The 21,503-nt window shown below is 37.2% G+C and overlaps 1 long non-coding RNA gene across 1 annotated transcript in view; it reads left to right on the top strand.

The window, feature by feature from the left end:
- LOC141349731 (uncharacterized) overlaps positions 1–20,367 on the top strand; it is a 48,967-nt gene extending 28,600 nt beyond the window's left edge. The window contains exons 3-5 of the long non-coding RNA XR_012357728.1: positions 4,504–4,572; positions 4,669–4,847; positions 19,775–20,367. This is a non-coding gene — a long non-coding RNA (uncharacterized lncRNA). The remainder of the gene's footprint in view (positions 1–4,503; positions 4,573–4,668; positions 4,848–19,774) is intronic.
- Positions 20,368–21,503: the final 1,136 nt, after the last annotated feature.

The following is a 21,503-nucleotide window of genomic DNA, read 5'->3' as shown; positions in this document are numbered from 1 at the left end:
ATCTGACAGCTGCCTCAGAGCCCTGAGACAGCCGGCAGTGGACGTGGGGCGTGTGGGCATCTGCCAGCAGCGACTTAGAGCAGGCACTGAAACCGATCTGTTGAAACTGACGACTATGGGTTGCTCTTAAATTGTACTTATATTAAACTCTGTGTGTGTGTGGTTGGAGCTGTTCTTGCACAGCTGACATACCTTAAATCTGTGCAGTGATGAATGCATGCAATATGTGTTTGTGCCAGAGGGGCTTTATCATCTTTCTTTGAAGGAAAAGTTCTGGATGATTCATTAGAGGGAGAGAGGGGGATACAGAAAGAGATTGAATGAGGGGTGATTGGGCAGCATTGAAATAAAGAGGGATAAGGAAAGCAAAACAAGAAGAATACACTTTAAAATATTGTTTGGTGTCTTTAAGTAGTGTTTGCTGCATGTGATTAGCTAGTAAGTTCTGCAAATTCCTAAACCTCTACCAAAGAGTAGAAACTGCAAAACAGGTTATCACTGAAAAAAAATATTCATTCAATTTACTCAATTTTTTAAGGTAAGTGGTTGCAATCAATTTATTTAAGCTACAATCAAACAAAAGTATTTTTTATTTTTATTTATTTATTTTTTTAAATGTAGCTTTAAAAAATGATTGCGACTACTTACCTAAAAAAATTGAGTAAATTTGAAAAAATATTTTTTTCAGTGTAGCTTCTCTACATTCTTCAGAATCGAGTGAACCATGGTTAAATAAGCTGTGTAAATTGTTTTCACTGAAAAAAAAAAGATTCATTGAATTTAATCAATTTTTTTAATGTAAGTGGTTGCAATCAATTTATTTAAGCTACATTTAAACAAAAGTTTTATATTTTATTTTACGTTACTAATCTTTTTTGTTTAAATGTAGCTTAAATAAATTGATTGCAACCACTTACCTTAAAAAAATTTATTAAATTCAATGAATCATTTTTTTCAGTATACTGTTGACTACATGTTCCAACACTATTTTTTTCTTTTTAAAGTCCCTGTAAAGCAGTGTTCTTCAAAGTTTTTCTGCTATTCCCCAATTTGAAAAGGGTTCCGTGCCCCACCTGTCCCCAATCGCCCCAACAAAATGGTAATCAACTAGGCTTTAAGTTTAACTGTTGACTTTTATTTAATCTTATTTTAAAACATAACAGCATTAAACACTTTCAATAGAGAAAATAAACGTGCAAATGTATTATCACTTTACATAAAATAAGACTTCAAAAGTAAAAGATAAAGAGACTTTTTGGTTGATAAGGTCCACTGTCTGTTTTGGTTTTCTCTGCTGGTGCCGAATCTCCAGTTTTCTTTCTATTCCATGTCACAAACTTATCCACTGTTAACTTTTATACGCGCTACCGCCTATACCGCCTTTACCACCTTTCCATATTAATGTTCCGCTTCAATTAATATCCTGACGTTAGCCTAATTCATTCTTGTAGGCTACGGTTTCGTGGGACATTTTCTTATAAAGTCCGATGTTGTTTTAAGTTAGGCTTATATTTAAATGTGTCGTTTTGAGTGTATGGTCAATAAATAAAGGTATTATTAGACCCTCACATGATCAAATAGCCTGCGCGCGCATTACGGCAACAGAAGTGGTGTTATTCCCCATTGGTTTTAATGTGTTAGCAACTCAAAAAGTTTATTAAAATGGTTTCCCAGCATCAAAATGTCTGGTTGTTGCGTTTGGTTGCACTAATATAATATACGTATACGTATCTGGCAACTTTATTTTTGGCCATCTGCTAACGTCTTCTATCCACTCCACAGATGGTTTCATCGGACGCACATGCGCTGACACGATACACATCTGGATCCGAACTTTACTTCCGGTTTTGTTTTTTATGACAGTTAGTTGACGTATAGTTGCAAAATATTGAAAGTTAGTTGACATGTAGTTGCAAAGTTATTTATAGTTAGTAGAATGTCTACAGTGGACTATCAAAATAAAGTGTAACCTGTTTTTTTAATGGTCTGACTAGTTGCTAAACTGATCTCTTGAACAAATGCCTTGTCGAAAATAACAAATGTTTTGGTTTCCTATGTAATGTATGTGTTGTTTTTTGCTTGTTATATAAATAAACTACGTTTAAAGAACTTCTTTGTTATTTATTCTTTGCGGAGTTCACTGGAAGTTAAGTGAGGACCACGACAGCCGCTTGTTTATGTTGTTACTGCTAAAACCGTCTATAGTACACGGATCTGGTGGCTGTGTTGAAAAAGTTGATAAAGTCAACTTTTTAAAAAAACTTTCTTTGTGTTGCTTCACTGCTGATTCTTGCCATACTACCGTTGCCTAAATGCGCGCGCATATGCTGCCACGTCATCATTGTGTACAAACAGTAAAAGGGTCTATAGAGATCACAAAAAATACCAAATTTCCTCCGGTTTGTCACGCCCACTTAATGTTCCTATTCCCCACCAGTGGGGCTCGCCCCACACTTTGAGAAACACTGCTCTAAAGTAAGATATTAAATGTGTTAATTTTACTACGATTTACTATGTGTTACAGTTATTTTAGTACGGTTAACTATATATGATACAGTTAATTTAGTACGATTTACTATGTAGTACAGTTATTTTACTACAATTTACTTTTGTGGTACGGTTATTCTACTACAATCTACTATGTGCCAATACAATTTACTATGTGGTACAGATATTTTACTACAATTTACTATGTAATACATTTACTTACTATGATTTACTATGTGGTACAGTTATTTTACTATGATTAAGGAGGCTTTTAGAAAACACCACTCATGACGGTAAAATTAGTGTAACCTGCATCTGGTAGCTTATTGTATTATTTTGCTTTCTTTCTTTCTTTTTTTTATTGCAATCAGTAGGCTTGTTGCATGTGGTGCAGTGAACATTAGATATTTACTCTCAAAAGTTAAAATTGCAAAGTACAAACCCTTACTTTGTCACGACGCTTGAATAATGTGGTCCTTTATTTCCTTCTCCTTATGCTAGTTCTGTGCTCCTTACATGTGAGACAGTCTTAAAAAAGGTGCTCAAAAGGTTTTTTAGAGCAAAAAAACTTGGTTGTAAGCGAAAAACCTTTTCTGTCTAAATGGTTCTTTAAAGCACCTTTAACATCAGAAGAGCCTTTCACAAAAGGTTCTTTAAGGTTAATTTAAAAAGAATATTAAATGGTCCTTTAAAAAGCACATATTTTGTTGCTAAATACAACGTTATGTTTTGTAATAATACAATGTATTTGCGTGCTTTATGGTTCAAAAAACACATTATTTTCCACATACCTTACATTTTTGTTGTTCCAGATATCCCTGCCTTCCTCAAACGCTCCAATCTGAAAAGTGCTGTGGCCCGCTAACCTGTATGTTGTGATTGGCCTAAATACCTCTGACGTCATTCAGAAATGTTTCGCTCCTTACCATGTTTTGAAGATTAGCTCGCAATGCAATGCTGACAGGAATTAATATCGTCTTTACTACCTTATCGATACGAGCCGAATCTGATCCAAAAAATGCAGATGAGTCATGGTTTAGTCAGTAGTAAATTCTTTAAATATGAAAATATAGACTACTCACAGGCTGTATTTCAGAAGTGGGCGGAATTATGATAATGACCGTGGTGTCCACGTCAACCGGCCCAGGAAGTAAACTGTTGCCTACAATCCACGTGTTTGTTGTAGCCCAAGAAAAAAGATTTACGTTGGAGATGATAACTCGCGTCATCGTTTACTTTGGGGTTTGTACCTTTTGCATATCGTTAACATGTACTACATACACTTACACTTACACACCAAAGGAAATGTAAAATCGTGAATCGGATAATACTTGCTCTCTGTAAAGAACCTTTGACTAAGTGGTACTTTGAGAAACCGAAATAGGGTCTTTTATGGCATCGCTCTATGAAAAAAACCTTTTAAGCACCTTTATTTTTTAAAGTGTAGGCTGAGAGAAGTTGTGTGTGTGTGTGTGTGTGTGTGGTCACTCTGTGTGTGAGAGAGTGAGAAAGAGAGACACATTGGGCAGTATTAATCTTTTCCTGTAAATGATCTGACTGGCACTCAGCTCTCCTGTAAACGGCGGCTGTCAGAGCGATAAGGGCGTAAACGTCAGTGGAAGATCTCACTCTCTCTCTTTCTGTCCACTTCCCCAGAGAAAGCCAGATAAGCCCCGTGTGCAGAGGGGCTTCACATAGCACCAGCCCCTCCAAAAAGACCCATTATCAGCTTGTCAAAGTCACTCTTGATACTATACGCACATACACTTGAAGATGTGCCAAGGACGTCAGATGTCGATGAATGTGCATGCATGATGTTGATTTTCTAAAACATCATATACTGTTTAAAAGAATGGTTTAGTTAAAATGTAAAAATCCTAATTTTCTCACCTTCGTGTTATTCTAAATTTTGATGCATTTTTTTGTTTATGGAAAACTGCAGTTTATGGCTTCTATTGTGTTCCCTTATACTGTATGGCTGCCATTCTTCCTAAATTTCCACTTTGTTTTCTACAGAAATAAGCAACATCCATGTCTGGAAAAAATGTGAGGATGAGTAATTAAAGACAGCATTTGCTCCTCAAGGTAAATTATTCCTTCCAGTATTTAATTCGCTTAAAAAGCCATCTCGCTTTGTTTTACTCTCTCTATTGCTGTCTTTTTTTACACACATACACACAGGTGCTTGGCAAAGCGGCTTGGGGCTCTCTTCCATTTGTGCGGAGGGGGGGTATGGCGAGATCTGAGCCCACAGGTCTGATTGGCTCGCGTGGCCTGGGCGAGGCCACTGGGTTAGCCAGCTCTCTTCGGGTTCCTGGAGGTCTACTGTGAAGAGTCTCATCTCTCCAGAACGCATTACGGTACAATTTCACACACACACACACACACAGTGTTAAGCACTTGAACTAAAGTGTGGATGCCCAGATTACTAATGCTGCGGATAATTTTCTCCAATTCAGATGCCACAGACAACTTCCAACTGCTTAGATATTAATCTTATTTAAGGTGTGAATTGATGGGAATGTAGTCACACATAGCCCGTGGCCAGACTTTTGACGCCAGAGAGTCTGGTCTTTGTGGCAGCTTATACTGAACAAAAACTGCTAAACTGCTGTTTAGGGGCAGGGATATCTGAGATAGATTATACCACAATAATAGAAAGACATGAAGTGAATTGCAAAAGTCTCTAAACGACACCTTCGTCTCTCGGCACGTTTATGTGCTCCTATATAGACCTTTTGTGAGTAGACGTCACAGTTACGTCACTGCAGGCTGTGCGCGCAATGTGGTGGCAGAAAAACAGTGGAAATGAATTACACACAAGTGAAACGAGCAAGATAAAAAACGTCTTGTTGTGCTGTTGAGTGTCAAAATAGGAATACCAAAAAAGACGGGCTTTATTTTTATAGAATACCATTGTCGAAGACACCATTTGAAGATAATCGTAATTGTTTATGGTTGCAATAAGCCCTTAAACGGACAGAGTGTAGTAATAAAATCATCTGAAAATCTTTAATAATTAGAATAGAAAATAATTCGAGAAGATGTCCAGTGTTCTGTCGAAGTCTGTTCCCTCTATGTGTTTTTTTATAGGGTTTGCATCGTGTTTCGTTTATCATTTATTTAGAAAGATATGAATGGGTTATACTGAAAAAGCAATTATATCACAATTTATTAAATATTTCATCATTTTTCCACTTTCTATAATTTCTTTTGCCTTATAAAGTATCTTAGCTTATATCTTCTTCCCGTTTGTTCTAAAATTATTATGTTTACATACTTAATAAATATATAAATATAACACACACATGATGTAAAGTGTTATTATATAAACAGGCCTATGCATATTAATTTGTATGTTAACATAATAGTTTTATAATTACAAAAGTTTAGTTTAGAACAAACACGTGTGCTATTAATATAAGGAAGAAATAATAGAAAACAGGCAAATGATGAAATATTTAATAAATTATATTATATAGAAGACATGATAGTATTGCTTTTATATGTACTTTAGAGATTCATACTGTAAAAATATTTTTTGATTTACCAATAAAGAACAAAACATATACATTACATACATGCACACATATCAGTAGCCAAGTCATTTAAACTTTTAATTTATCTAAAAAATAAACATAATGTGATATAAGAAACATTACACTAAAGGGAAACAGACATCGACAGAAAACCGGATGCATAAAGATCAGAGTTTAAAGGATTAGTGCATTTTGTTAAAAAAACCCAAGATAATTTACTCACCACTATGTCATTCAAAATGTTGTCTTTCTTTGTTCAGTCGAGAAGAAATTATGTTTTTTGAGGAAAACATTCCAAGATTTTTCTCATTTTAATGGACTTTAATGGACACCAACACTTAACACTTAACTAAGAGTTTCAAAGGACACAAAACGATCCTAAACGAGGCATAAGGGTCTTATCTAGCGAAACAATTGTCATTTTTGACAAGAAAAAAAAAATGCAATTTTGGGCCACAGCTTCCCGTCTATCTCCTGTCCTGTGAGGCGCCAGCGCGACCTCACGTAATTGCGTAGTGTTGTAGAAAAGTCACGTGTTACATATTTGAAACGCACATTTGCGGACCATTTTAAACAATAAACTGACACAAAGAGATTCATTAGTATCATTCCACATAGAACAACGTCAGAACGGTCCTCTTTCTCCACAATTGTAAACACTGGGGCGTAGTTTCGCATTCGTCATCCGTGACCTCTTGACGTGATGACGTATTACGTGAGGTCGCGCTGGTGCATCACAGAACCGGAGGAGGACGAGAGGTTGTGGTTTAACCGTGCATATTTTTTATTTTTCGTGACAAAAATGACAACGTTTTGCTACGGAGATAAGACCCTTATGCCTCTTTTGGGATCGTTTAGAGTCTTTTAAAACTTGTTTAAAAAAAAATTTAAGTGTTAAGTTTTGGGGTCCATTAAAGTCCAATAAAATGAGAAAAATCCTCAAACAACATCATTTCTTCTCGACTGAACAAAGAAAGACATCAACATTTTGGATGACATGGTGGTGAGTAAATTATCTGGATTTTTAAAAGAAAATTGACTAATCCTTTAAGGCTAAAACCTTTCACACCACTAATGCAGAGCTGCCACTTTCTGCCACCAGTTGGGCTTCGCCCATAAAAACGTCATCTCTGCTTGCAAATATGCAAATTGTCTATAAGTCAGTGATTAAGCATTGCATTAGCAAAGCAAAACGTCATGGGTTCGAACCAAGGGAACACACATACTTATTGAAAATAAATGTTTTACTTGTAATGCACTGTAAGTCGATTTGGATAAAAGCATCTGCCAAATGCATTGCATATATGTAAATGTAAAATGTAAATGTATTATACGATCATCAAATACTTTCGCTTAAAATCCACTTAATACCGGTTTGTTGGCAGAATCCATTAAGTGTCTCTTCAATTTCAGCTTATTTTGTAAGACATGTAGTTGACAGTAAGTGAATAGACTAAACTCTCAGAAATAAGGGTACAAAAGCTGTCACTGGATAGTACCTTTACAAACATCATAATATGTACCATTGATGTATAATTGAGTACTTTTTGAAAGTGCCAGTGACCACTTTTGTACTAAGAGTATATGGGCAGATTGTTGGTGTGCCAACTGAGTCTAAAACTCTTGTGAATATGATCTTTAGTAATTTTTTACTACAGTACATTTTAAACTTTTTCATTGTTTTTTTTCTCATTCCAACTTAGTAATTATCTTGTTCTCCACACATTCCATTAATTTTGTTCATGTTTTCTGCATTTCAGCAATGTATTTTACCCAAACATTCAGACTTCTGCTGGCACACACACGCTACGCAATCCACTGTGGAATTTTGCAACCATCCTGTAGTCTTAATAGAAAGCGCTACAACAATGAAAAGTGAACCGCAGTGCCTAGGCAATTAATTCAGCTCTCCAGTCCACGGTACAATAATGGTCACACGAACAGTCGTGAAATCCTTTCAGTGACACGCAGACGAATGCCACGCTGCTTTGCAGTCGCTTCATTAAGAGCAGATAAAGGAAGGCTGGGGTCACGAACATGTGTGCTTTAATACCAGATCCGTTTGCATTTCCTACTGTAGTAAGCAATTTCAAATTCACACAGACGCACAAACAAACCGTTACACTGAGAACGGTCCGTATCTCTTTCATTTCCATTTCTTCTTAATGAAAGAGACATTATTTCTAATCCAAAAGTGATAGATGTGATAGGGCATAGTAAATGGCTCCGGTAATTAAATATGACAATTACTGTTTATTGTTGTACCTGAATTTTTAAAAGAAATGCCAAAAAAATAACATTTCACTCCCTGGTGAAACGCATCGCAAAATTACCCTGTCTTTCTTTTCCTGCCACAGACGACAATTGTATAATAATTACATAGTAAAAAAAAATAATCTATCTGCTTTTTTCTACACTTCCACATCCAGTTGTAGCTTGAGGCTGAGAATATACTGTACTGGTTTTGAAAGCTATTTGAATATTTCTTTGGCAGGAAATCACATTACAGGGCTATTAAAAAGTAGTTATTTGTACATAAATTCCTAGGGAGACAGTGGTGGATCTTGGCAGAAGAAGTGCACACGGCTCGATACAAAGGCAGTTAGGAGATGATATTTCGCCAGCGTCGTGTTTATTAAAAAATCGTCCAGCTCCTTCATCATCCTCCGAGGGAACTGCGTGTCAGCTAGCTCATATTTCATAGCTCATGCTAATGTAATTAGCACTGCTTTAGCGCTGTCACGCGGGAAGGAAAACGCTCATTACCACTCTTATAAATGTTGATTTCACTGGGCGGCAGAGACGCCGCAGATTTCGGCTCTGGAGGTCTTGTTTGTTACTCTGCTTGGTGGTGCAGGTGTCGTGGAAGATAGTTTTGCATGCTTTTCGGCATCTACCTTATATATATCCTGATGGCAATAGTGAGATTTGTTTGTGGACAAGTCGATTATAATACAACTAATGTCACATACAGTATGCTGCTGTAGATCTTTAAATTGTTGACTGGGTAAAACCAGATGCAGAAAGGTCAGCTGGGTTGTTGATCAGCTGGCTGTCTCACTAAAGAAAGTACAATTGCACAAAGCAGTACAATTTCTTTTTCACCTTATAAACTTTACCTCATCATGATCAGCGGGGAGCTTGGGGCATTAAGTTAGTTCAATGAACTTATTAAGTCTCAATTTGGCTGGAGATGAATAATACTAATAATAGTTAACATTGGGCTTGTGCAGGCAACTCGCTTTGGGCTCAGAGAATCTGTTTGGATAAAGCGTACATTTCATCCTAATGCACGCTGTATTCAGACACACTTTATCATCGGTGCTAATGGTTCTGTTTACCAGCTAAGATATGATTGCAGATTCCATACACTGTAGCTTCAATTTTGAAACAGTAACATTTGGTTTGTAGTTCAGTCTTTTAAATTATGCATCTATTTATTTGAATCTTACACAAGTTGCAATGAAAATAACAAAACTGGAAATTTTCATTTAAAGGGAACATTTCAACTTCTTTAGATGATTCTATAGATCATTGTTATTTTTTATTTGTACACTTTTTTGCTGCCTTAAATTTTTTGTATATATTTTAGATCATAGGCTGTAAAATAAGATGGACATAGTGTCCGTGACATCACCTATAGGTTTCTGAAGATCGTTTTTGAAGCTTAAAGTAGGTGGTGCCTGTCGTCGGCATCTTGGCAATGCGTCACCGCGTATCACTTGCGGATATCCGAAAATGGGTAAAAAGGCGAAGCTGAGGTGGGTGTGAGTAAAGCTGAGGTGGCTGGTTGCTGAAACCACACCCGCCTAGCTTGACTCTAGTGACAGCAGTGACTGTTCAATGTCACTCAAGTGGCCACGCCCTTAATTATGCAGAACTTTAAGGCTTAAAGCGTAACTAAACCCCCGGCCAGAGCCTGACTCCACCCACTGGCAATATTTGAAAAAAGCAAGAAAAGTGGGCAGATCCCAACGGAGATAGAGGGGACGAACTAAGTGTGTGGTGAGATCGTAACAAGGGCATGGTGAACCTGCTTACGTCACGAGTCATTTTTTGGACCCACCATCCAATAGGAAAATTCAACTGCAGTAGCCACCGTTCAACCTGAAGAGGGCAGCACTCAGACGTTTTTAGACCATATATTGCAGTATTGAAACACTTTATATCCAAATGTCAAAAAACTTACTAAAATCAATGAACAGCACTAATAAAGCATCATCCTTACAGATTATTAACTAAAAAAAGTTGGTTTAGGGTTTAGTTACGCTTTAATATAATTTTGAACAGACGATTTACAAAATAATTCATCCTCCTCACAGTTGTCATGAAGGGCAAAATTAGCTATACAGAACAAAAACAATTTTTGTACCAGGCTGTAAACATATTATTTTCTACTGTAAAGTTTGCCATTTTCACATGGGGCTCTATGGGAATTGACTCTCTTTTGGAGTCTGCCTTAAAGGATTAGTCAATTTTCTTAAAAAAAATCCAGATAATTTACTCACCACCATGTCATCCAAAAGGTTGATGTCTTTCTTTGTTCAGTCGAGAAGAAATTGTGTTTTTTGAGGAAAACATTCCATCTATCACTGGAGTCGATCTAGGTGGGCGTGGTTTAGCAACCAGACACCTCAGCTTCATCCACGTCCCGCCTTTTTACCCATTTTGGGATATTCGGGCAAGATGGCAACAGCAGACATCGCCTACTATTGGCTTCAAAAATGATCTTCAGAAACATATGGGTGACATCACGAACACTACATCCATCTTTTTTTTCTACAGTTTATTGAAATAACACAGAAAAAGAATTGTTAGTTATATATTGAATCTTCCCTCAAAGCTCCTAGAGTCCGTTCAGAGAAGCTGTCAATCACAAATGTCAATCATTACGACATGCCCCATTCACTCTTAGAATGGATGTGTTAATTTTTAACACATCTTTGTGTGTTAAGCTTTTAACACATTATTTGTAATTTTAACATATTATATGTCATTTTGTTTTGATTTTGTGTTAAATATAACACAAGTTGTGTTAAAAGTAACACAAAATGTGTTGTTTCAATAATAACACAGAGATGGGTGGATTCTGGGACAACGCATTTAGTGTGTTGTTCCAGAATCAACACTAATGTGTTGTTTTAACACATTCGTTCTAAGAGTGTTGCTATATCATCAACTTACTAGCCAGTGTTGGGCAAGTTACTTCCAAAGTGTAATACATTATATATTACAAATTACTGTCATTTGAAAGTAATTAGTTACATTACAATATTACTGACTCTGAACTGTAATGAGTTACACTACTTTTGCATTACTTTTGAGTTACTTTCATCAAAAGAACAGAAGTATGACTAGTTATGTGTTGGCCCTCGAGCTTTGAATAGGCAAAGTGAAGATTTATGGCAAAATACAGTAACAATCACTGTCAGAATCAAAAACATAGACAAATGATCTGGTAAAAGTCTGGTAAATTATGGTACACATACCAAACACAACAGAGCCCACTATAATGCAACCTATAGCCTAATAACATGGCAAGACACGCAACCTCTTTTCATTTCATCACTCTTAATTCAGATTCACAGCACAAACCTGGCATGCACTGGATTGACACAACTTATCAAAAAGTGCTATTGGAGGATCAGGCCTCAAGGAATACAGCTCATTTCAGTACAATATAAGGATAACATGTAGGCTAACATATAATTGCTTAATAAAACACAGACAAACAGAGGAACACTGCTTTTGCCAAACAATGAATATAGGCTCCCATACAAAGGCTGGTAAAACTTTAAACAGTGATGTTTAAATGTACTAAATTATATTTAGATAACCATGTTTAAGTCTTCACTAATGTTATGTTGTAGTTTAAGTTGCTGTTTGTAATAAAACTGTAAATAGCATAGGAATAGCCTAGCACTGTAATCATAGCAAAGCTTACCTTGTCATTGCTGGTGTGATATGGATTTTATTGGCAACATGTAAAAGTCTCTTTACTTCTGAGGTTCAAGCAGCACAGGAGACCGATAGAAACTTTCTGTTGCTTTTATTTAGTGCTCTTATTCGCAAAATTATGCGTGTGCGGCGCTACCGGACATGATTGCGACCACTTTAGTCAATGCTTACGGCCGCGGACTTCCACATGTCTATATTTGACGCGCACCGCGTCCAAATTGCATTTCAAATACAAAGTTAAAGTAAAAATTAACATGTTGCATACAGCACGTGGAAACAGACATACGCTGCGTCTCAAACCGCCTACTTCCATACTATATAGTAGGCAAAGAGTACGAGAAGTAGTGATTTTCGCCCACTATATAGTACAGAAGTATGCGGTTTGGGACGCAGCCATAACTATTACACGCAGCTTTTTCATGTGTGGATGCATTGGTCAAAAATAAAAAAATTAAAATAACACAGTCTAATTTTGAAATGCATTGTTGTAACGCGCTCGTTACTAAGACTGTAACGAGTAAAATATTACCAAAATTTTATTAGTAATGCGTTATATTACTGCGTTACAGCAAAAACTAATATATTACTGTAATATATTATATTTTGTAATGCGTTACTCCCAACACTGTTACTAGCTAAATTTAAACTTATCACAAAAATGATCAATTGAACATACTCACCTAAAGGATTATTAGAAACACCATACTAATACTGTGTTTGACCCCCTTTCGCCTTCAGAACTGCCTTATTTTTTACGTGGCATTGATTCAACAAGGTGCTGAAAGCATTCTTTAGAATTGTTGGCCCATATTGATAGGATAGCATCTTGCAGTTGATGGAGATTTGTGGGATGCACATCCAGGGCACGAAGCTCCCGTTCCACCACATCCCAAAGATGCTCTAATGAGTTGAGATCTGGTGACTGTGGGGGCCATTTTTTACAGTGAACTCATTGTCATGTTCAAGAAACCAATTTGAAATGATTCGAGCTTTGTGACATGGTGCATTATCCTGCTGGAAGTAGCCATCAGAGGATGGGTAAATGGTGGTCATAAAGGGATGGACATGGTCAGAAACAATGCTCAGGTAGGCCGTGGCATTTAAACGATGCCCAATTGGCATTAAGGGGCCTAAAGTGTGCCAAGAAAACATCCCCCACATCATTACACCCCCACCAGCCTGCACAGTGGTATCAAGGCATGATGGATCCATGTTCTCATTCTGTTTTCAGTCTTCAACTGTCCAATTTTGGTGAAATTGTAGCCTCTTTTACCTATTTGTAGTGAAGATGAGTGGTACCCGGTGGAGTCTTCTGCTGTTGTAGCCCATCCGCCTCAAGGTTGTGTGTGTTGTGGCTTTGCTGCATACCTCAGTTGTAACGAGTGGATATTTCAGTCAAAGTTGCTCTTCTATCAGCTTGAATCAATCTGCCCATTTTCCTCTTACCTCTAGCATCAACAAGGCATTTTCGCCCACAGGACTGCCGTATACTGGATGTTTTTCCCTTTTCACACCATTCTTTGTAAACCCTAGAAATGGTTGTGCATGAAAATCCCAGTAACTGAGCAGATGTGAAATACTCAGACCGGCCCGTCTGGCACCATCAACCATGCCACGCTTAAAATTGCTTAAATATCATTTCTTTACCATTCTGACATTCAGTTTGGAGTTCACGAGATTGTCTTGACCAGGACCACACCCCTTAATGCATTGAAGCAACTGCCATGTGATTGGTTGATTAGATAATTGCATTAATGAGAAATTGGGTTCCTAATAATCCTTTAGGTGAGTGTATATCATCATGATAACAACTACCTTAAAGAAAAAAAACATCTTTTGGAAAATTTTATTGGAAGTGCCATTTTTTATTTATTTTGAGCCTATTAAGGAATTAAGCATATTTGACGCAAATGTATTTGATTAACATGTAGTATGTGTCGAGAGCATTCAGTTACAATCATTATCTCATTTTTGACGGCGTTGGCTTTTAGCAGCTTTTGCATCTGAACTCTTAATTTCTTTAGTTTTGTATTCTTTAGTTTTATCTTATTTTATTAGTAAATGGGTATTGTTATGTACCCCATGTTTAATAAAACCACAGAGTAAATGTGGGTGGATGAGGGAGGGTAGCTGGGGAAGTTGAATAATGCATGTTGCATTATTACGTTATTTGTGCAAAATGCCTGAAAAGTATAGCCTAGTATATTAAATACAAGTTATCCTGGTGGTTTAAATTAATTATATCTCAATACCCCAATATATAACTTTTTACCCCAAAATATTGTTTCACTTGCAAGTGAAGCGCTAGTCAAAATTGAAGATAGTAAGTTGAAATGACTTTGATCATCCAAATTGATCATCCTTAAACATATAAAGTAGCAATATTTTAACAGTGTAGCCAAAGCCAAAGTTTCAGCTACCGTATTCTGGAACACATAAGGTGCTCCAGAACACGGTAGCTGTGAGTGTGTAAGTGTGGCCCATTGTCTAGACCTGTGGTTTTTAAATGGCGCTTCTCAGTGGTTCCGGCTGCATTTGATTGGACGCTTCATTAAATAGCAGTCGGAGAACGGTCTGTACATAACAGGCAGACAGGAGAGAATGGATAATTACCTCGGTCTCCTGGAAGGGTTGCCAGCCTGGTCCATACACACTGACAGACCAGAGAGGGAAAAAAAGCTTTAGCTGACTGTCTGTATATAAGCAGAGATTGTGTTGGAGGATAATGATGACAGGACATTTACAGGTCATGTCTGGAACGGTGGTCTGGAAAAGATTTGACAAAGACATAATATCATGTTTTACTGTTCTTCTTTTGCTTAGTGGTTATCATCTCACCATCCATCATTTAACTGCATTTCACATTTAGAGCATTTCCAATACCTTAAGACCTCCTTGATCTTAACAAGGCCATTTGATGCATATTGCACAAACAAATAGCAAGACAAAAATTACTTTTACACAAATTCGTATTCTTGGAGTCGTGCAATGTCTAAATAAATGTTTTTGAGAAGGTTGTTTATCCAAACGTGTCAGTTGCAACACAAGGACATGTGCACATCTACTAACCTTGATCTTCCGGCTTCACTCCCTTAAGTACGGTATGGACAGAATGGTCAACTAGTCTTCAACAACAACAGATAAGTCTATAACTCGGGTCAAAAATAATAAAATAATCTTTTTTTTTCAATGCGACTTCTTGGCTTTACCTTGTGGACAGCGTGTTGTGCTGTTAGACTGCCATCACCCTGAACTCTCTCAGAGACGATACACATCTAAATTCATCTAAATGCAGCACTGCCACAGCCTTTTAAAGCATCCCGCTTATGTAACAAATTCATTGCCTCCAATAATAAACTTCAAGGCAATTACTGTCGGACTTCAAATCGGCTGCTTTGAGCAATGTTCCCGTTACTATGCATAATCTGTTTGTTTATGAGGATTCGTGCAATAAAAGGTTATAGCTATTTAGTCTATTTATTAGCTGTAAGATTAATTTTTCTCTCAAATACTCTTCTACCACCGAGTCAGTATTTAGCAACTCTGTTTCTTTACAGTACCTACCGTACCATCTCAGCGGATTCTCAGTTCATAATGTGACAAACACACTTCTATGTGTGATCATAACCTTGAGAACTTGAATAAAGCGGTATAGATAAAGAGAGAACGCTCTGTTCAGCACAAATTCTCAAAAACAAAATACAAAACTACTCTGTGTACCTTGTAAACCCAATGACTAGTCAGCTAGTCATTTAGCTTTAAGTTACTGTGAAGGGTTGGAGTCAGAGTCTTATATACAGTGGCAAGAAAAAGTATGTGAACCTTTTGGAATTTCATGGTTTTCTAAATAAATTTGTCATAAAATGTGATCTGATCTTCACCTAAGTCAACGGTGTTGACAAACATAATGGGCTCTATCATACACCCAGCACAATGCAGCGCAATGCTCGATGCAAGTGTCTTTTGCAAGTTTCAACTCGGCGCAATGGTTATTTTCACGTTTAGCGCCATGTTGTTTAAATAGCAAATGCATTTGCACCCAATTTTGCGCCCATGGGCATTCTGGTCTGAAAATGTTGTTTGTTCATGCGCATTTGTTGGTGCGTTGCTATTTTGAGGCAACTAAAATAGACTACGCCATTGACCAACTAAAACCTGGCCTAAAGTCAATGTCCCAATATTGTTTTTGTTATTTAGAGAGCGCAGTAAATTATGCGCCTATAAATGGGACGCCAATGCGGGTTTGCACACACATGGATGCGCAGCAGCACGAAACACTTTTAAATATGAAAAATTAAAGGATTAAAATGTAAAAGTTTATTATTGAGTCTCTTGGACATAAATGAGGACCGATTATGAGATGTTAGAAGGTGTGAAGAGCTGCTTCACCTGTAGCCTAAGTAATTTAATGTTTTTCTTAAACAAATGCATTTTAAATGTTTTTTAAATGCTTTTCCACGGATGTATTGTATATGATGACTCTTTACCTGTGGATATGGTGAGATGAGAAAAATGTTTTTTTTAAAAAACCATGGCGCTGTCCGAGTGCTGAAACGGCTCTCCGCACGTTTGTAAATTCTTTATCTCTTGTTTGTATTTTTAGAGTACAAACCGTTTCTTGCATATTTGCAAATTATTTGATGAGATTACAATGATTATGTAGGATATAAATACATTTACAGCGATTAAAAGCCTGCTATTTTTACTTCTATGATTGAAAGAAAACGGCTTTTAAAGGTTTTAATCCAAAAAAATAACAATTTCAATAAAAATAAAGGCAACACAATTTTTTCAACATTATTCTTAAACTGGTGGTCTTCTTCCGCCGCTTAGTTTTTCAGTTTACACATTCCGCTTTCTTAATAGGGATTAGGCATGGCGCCAGGCTTTTAAAGGGGATTAGAGCTGAGGCTTTCATTGGTTTATTGCACCTTACGCCCAAAACACACCCATTACTTATTAGGAGAATAGGAACAACCCTTTTAGGCTATGTGCTTGGCTCATAAACCATTTTTTGTTGGACACGCCCATTTAGACCGTGCGCTGTGCGCTTTAGACAATGCACTTAGATTGTTAAAATAGGGCCCAAAATGTTTGAAAACCATGAAATTCCAAAAGGTTCACATGCTTTTTTTGCCACTGTACTTGTGAATTAAAGATTAGAGCCACACTTGCTGGGAATGTGGATAAAGTTGTTTTTTTAGAGACACCTTCAGGCTTCTTATGTGTTTAAACGGTACACTGGAGTCTCCCTCAGGTCTTGTTGCAAGAGAGAAGAAATCATTACTTGGGTTACCTGAGCCAACAGAGCACTGAGAAATTTAAACTACTAATACACAAGCACATGTAAACACACAAGGCCTAAAGCAAATCAGCTGTTTTCTTCTCATGGGTCCTGTCCAGCACAGCATGGAAACCAGACACATCTGCCTGTTGTCTTCTCAGTAGAACACAGGAAAGACAAAGAAAGCCGGGCCTGAAGCTTAGCTGAATCAGTGGGAAAATCAGTATGACATCTTGTCTCCTTGTTTGACCACCTACCGCCTCCCTACAGGCTAATATCACTGCAGGTTGCTTGTTTTAAACAGGGTTAAATGACTAGAGAGAAATCCAACCAAATTCAAAGCTGCACATGCAATCGTGTGTAATGTCTTCTGCAAATATTGTGCAAGTAAATTTCTTAGGGCGCTTTCATAATCATGTTTTTTTGCTTGGTATTAAAGTGGTTTGTGTAAGTTTGGACAAGTGGAATTTGTAATTGCATGCAACGATAATGTACAGTCAACTAGTGGTACTGCCATTCACATAATGATATTCTAATAGTGCTGTAACATTTCATTGATTTCTAATGTAATAGTAGTTGTCTGACCTCTGTGAGTATATTTCCATATCAAATCTTGATCATTAAAATGTCATTCCGGTTTGTGAATTTTTTGTTTAGTTTACCACCACCCTTGGGTTCTATCACTCGCATTGCCACACAGGCAAAACACGTCAAACATTCATAATTAGCCATTTATTGCATGACCAAGCACTAGTTTATCGGTGGGCCTTTATTGGGCTATTAATAAATGCTGTTTCTGGCCCATGGCAGGCTGGTGTGATGGACTGACCTTCCCAGAGACCAGAGGGGTAGGGTGTTCATAGGCAGGACTACTGACCAGTAAGGTCATGCTGGTGGGTAAAGCATGGTGGAGTCATTCCAAACAAACACTCATGACCCCATCATCCGACCCCCTACGTCTTTCCTCTGCTCGATCCTTTCTGCGTTGAATCAGTCTCGGTTTTGCTTTCAAGGACCGATGAATCACATTTTAACTACAGGGAGCGTTGACATTTAAGGAGACTGGATGAGAAGCAATTAGCATGCTTTGGAAAACAATTAGAACACACTGACTACACAGATGATCAAACACCCTGCAGAGTGTTTACCAAAACCATAGTCACCCACTAGAAGTGCAGCTTCACGACCACGCCTAACACAGACTGCTGCATCCTCTGCGAAGTTCACCTCTTCTCTCTTTATTTTTCTTTGCAGCTTTAAGTGCTTACTGTTAAAGAGACACTACACTCTTTCTGAAAATAGGCTCATTCTCCAGCTCCCCTAGAGTTAAACATTTGATTTTTACTGTTTTGGAATCCATTCAGCAGATCTCCGGGTTTGGCGGTACCACTTTTAGCATAGCTTAGCATAATACATTGAATCTGATTAGACCATTAGCATTGTACTAAAAAAAAACCCAAATAGTTTTGATATTTTTCCTATTTAAAACTTGACTCTTCTTGACTCGTCTATCCAGGGTTATCTCTTAACCCGTGGTTAAGTATGAACAGTGTGAAAGGTGATAAAGATAACCCAGGCTTCCGTTAACCCTGGGTTTAGAATAACCCGGTGTTAACTATTTCCGGCGTGAAAAGCTCTAGAGGCAAAAAGTACTGGCTTGACTTAAAGGGGCCATGGCACAAGACTTTTTTATGATGTCAAATAAATCTTTGGTGTCCCCAGAGCACATATGTGAAGTTTTAGCTCAAAATACCATATAAAGAATTTATTATATCATGTTAAAATGGCCACTTTGTAGGTGTGTGCAAAAATGTGCCGTTTTGGGTGTGTCCTTTAAAATGCAAATGAGCTGATGAAATTCAAACACTGATCACAATGATGGTGGTTTGTTGCAATTAAAACTCAATTGTGATTTTCTCTGCACTAAATGGCAGTGCTGTGGTTGGATAGTGCAGATAATAAGAGCTCCTTATGACATCATAAGGAGAGCCTAATTTCAACAACCTATTTTTTCATGTGCTTTTAGAGAATGGTTTACCAAAACTAAGTTACTGGGTTAATCTTTTTCACATTTTCTAGGTTGAGAGAAGCACTGGGGACCCCATTATAGCACTTAAACATGGAAAAAGTCAGATTTTCATGCCATGGCCCCTTTAAATGACCATTCATAGGAAAAGAAAGCCTGTCTGTCTTGCCAGTCTCTATGCTACCTGCTTCGACCTAATTTCGTAAATTTTTGAAGTATTAAAATCATTCAGTTATTGCCAAACATTGCGACATGCACATTTGCATTATTCAGCTAATTTCTGTATATCTTGCAGCCCTATAGTGGCAAATAACTGCCGATATAATTCAAAGGGTCAGGTAAAACGATTACTGAGATACTATTTTCTTTAAGCAGATGTTGTAACGCTATAAGTAGACCTTTGGGAAAAAAATAACAATGATATGAAGAAAATAACAATATGACCTCTTTAAGTAATGAGCTTCCTGTTTGTTCACACAGGGTTGGCATAAGGTGAGCTGTGCAATTCCACCTCCACAGCAGCGAATGCATCACAGAAAGTTGGGGAGCCGATGGGATAAAGGTACAGGATCAGTGGTGTCATGAGAGCTAGACAAAGAATAATAGAATCTGCATAATGCTTCTTCCCCTGCCTCCCTAAGCACCTCGCTCTCCCACCCCACAGGGCATTGTGGGTAATATATAGAGGTGCTCAAGATGTGCCGGGCTCATGCGCTTGTTTATGGTAGAAATAAAGTGCAGCATAAACTGCAAACAAAGCAGCCAGAGAGACACTTAATGGCTTCATCTTCCATCTACTCTATACCGCCTCTCTCTCTTTCTCTATATCACTCTCGCTTTCCCATTCGCCCGCTTCCTCTCTTTCTCCTCCTCTCTACTGTTTTTCTTGTTTTAAACAAGGAGTTGAGCCACAGAGATCATTTGCTTTTTCTGTCTCTTGACAACCTGACAGCAAATTACAGGAACATTTTTTGTCTTTGGGTAAAATGTCTCTCAGTGGTCATTTCATTAAAACTCTTTTTTATACTGTAAGCAATCCCCACATGTCTTGGTAGATGCTTGTCTGTGCAGGTTTATTGTCATATTGTCTCATATGCTCAACAATATGAAATGGAGCTTAAAAGAACAGTTTTAAGGACGCTCTAGTAGTCCAATGATTCCCAACCAGGCATAGATTAAACTACATCTACTGTATCCCAAGGGATAATAAGACAGGTTACAGGAACGATTTAGTTTTGCTTAAAGTTGCCTTTAAGTGTTATTGTTGTCTGTGTTCAGATTATTATGTTTTTACTCATGAATGACATTTGATTTATGAGTTAGAATCTTAAACTTCTCTTATATTTAAAATCCCCTATTTAAGGAGTGCAAATAACTTGACTTTGAATTTAAATTGTATTTAGAAATAATTTTAGACGTACACTCACCTAAAGGATTATTAGGAACACCTGTTCAATTTCTCATTAATGCAATCAACCAATTGAAAAACATGGGTAGAGGAACATATGTAACCAGGGCGGCTATAAGAGGAGACTGTATTGTGCCTTATAGACGCACAACATTTGGACAATATGCACTATCAATCAAAGGATCGGAGATCTGGAACACGCTACCTGTTGATGTAAGAGAATGTCCGACCTATATCAGTTTTAAGAGCCATCTGAAGCGATGGCTAACTACAAATCAAATTTGTGAACACTGAGTGATTAGAGGAATATATTTATTTATTTATATAGAATAGCAATTTAAATCATGTGTATGTCTAGATAGGTATTCTATATCATGAGTCTGTCAATGATGTTAGAGGGTATGTTTTGTTAATTGTGGTATTTCGTGTTGTTAGTGTAAACAGGAGTTTGTGTTGTTTTCGTTCATTTTTGTGATGTCTGACTTATGTTAATTGATTCGTTCATTATTGTGATGTCTGACTTAAGTTAACTCATAGCTAAATGTTTTGTTTTGTCTTATTAAGCACTGTTGATGACCTGGTAAGGGACTACAGATGTAAAATAGCCTGGGGGCTAATTCTGGCATATTCATATGGCTGAAAAGCTATTATGTTTCTTAATATGTATTGTCCCTTTTAAATAAAATTAAAAAAAAAAAAATTAAATTAAATCAATCACATGGCAGTTGCTTCAATGCATTTAGGGGTGTGGTCCTGGTCAAGACAATCTCCTGAACTCCAAACTGAATGTCAGAATGGGAA

Source organism: Misgurnus anguillicaudatus, chromosome 15, assembly GCF_027580225.2.
Source record: "Misgurnus anguillicaudatus chromosome 15, ASM2758022v2, whole genome shotgun sequence".
Lineage (NCBI taxonomy): Eukaryota > Metazoa > Chordata > Actinopteri > Cypriniformes > Cobitidae > Misgurnus > Misgurnus anguillicaudatus.
This window is presented reverse-complemented; position numbering and strand designations above follow the sequence as displayed.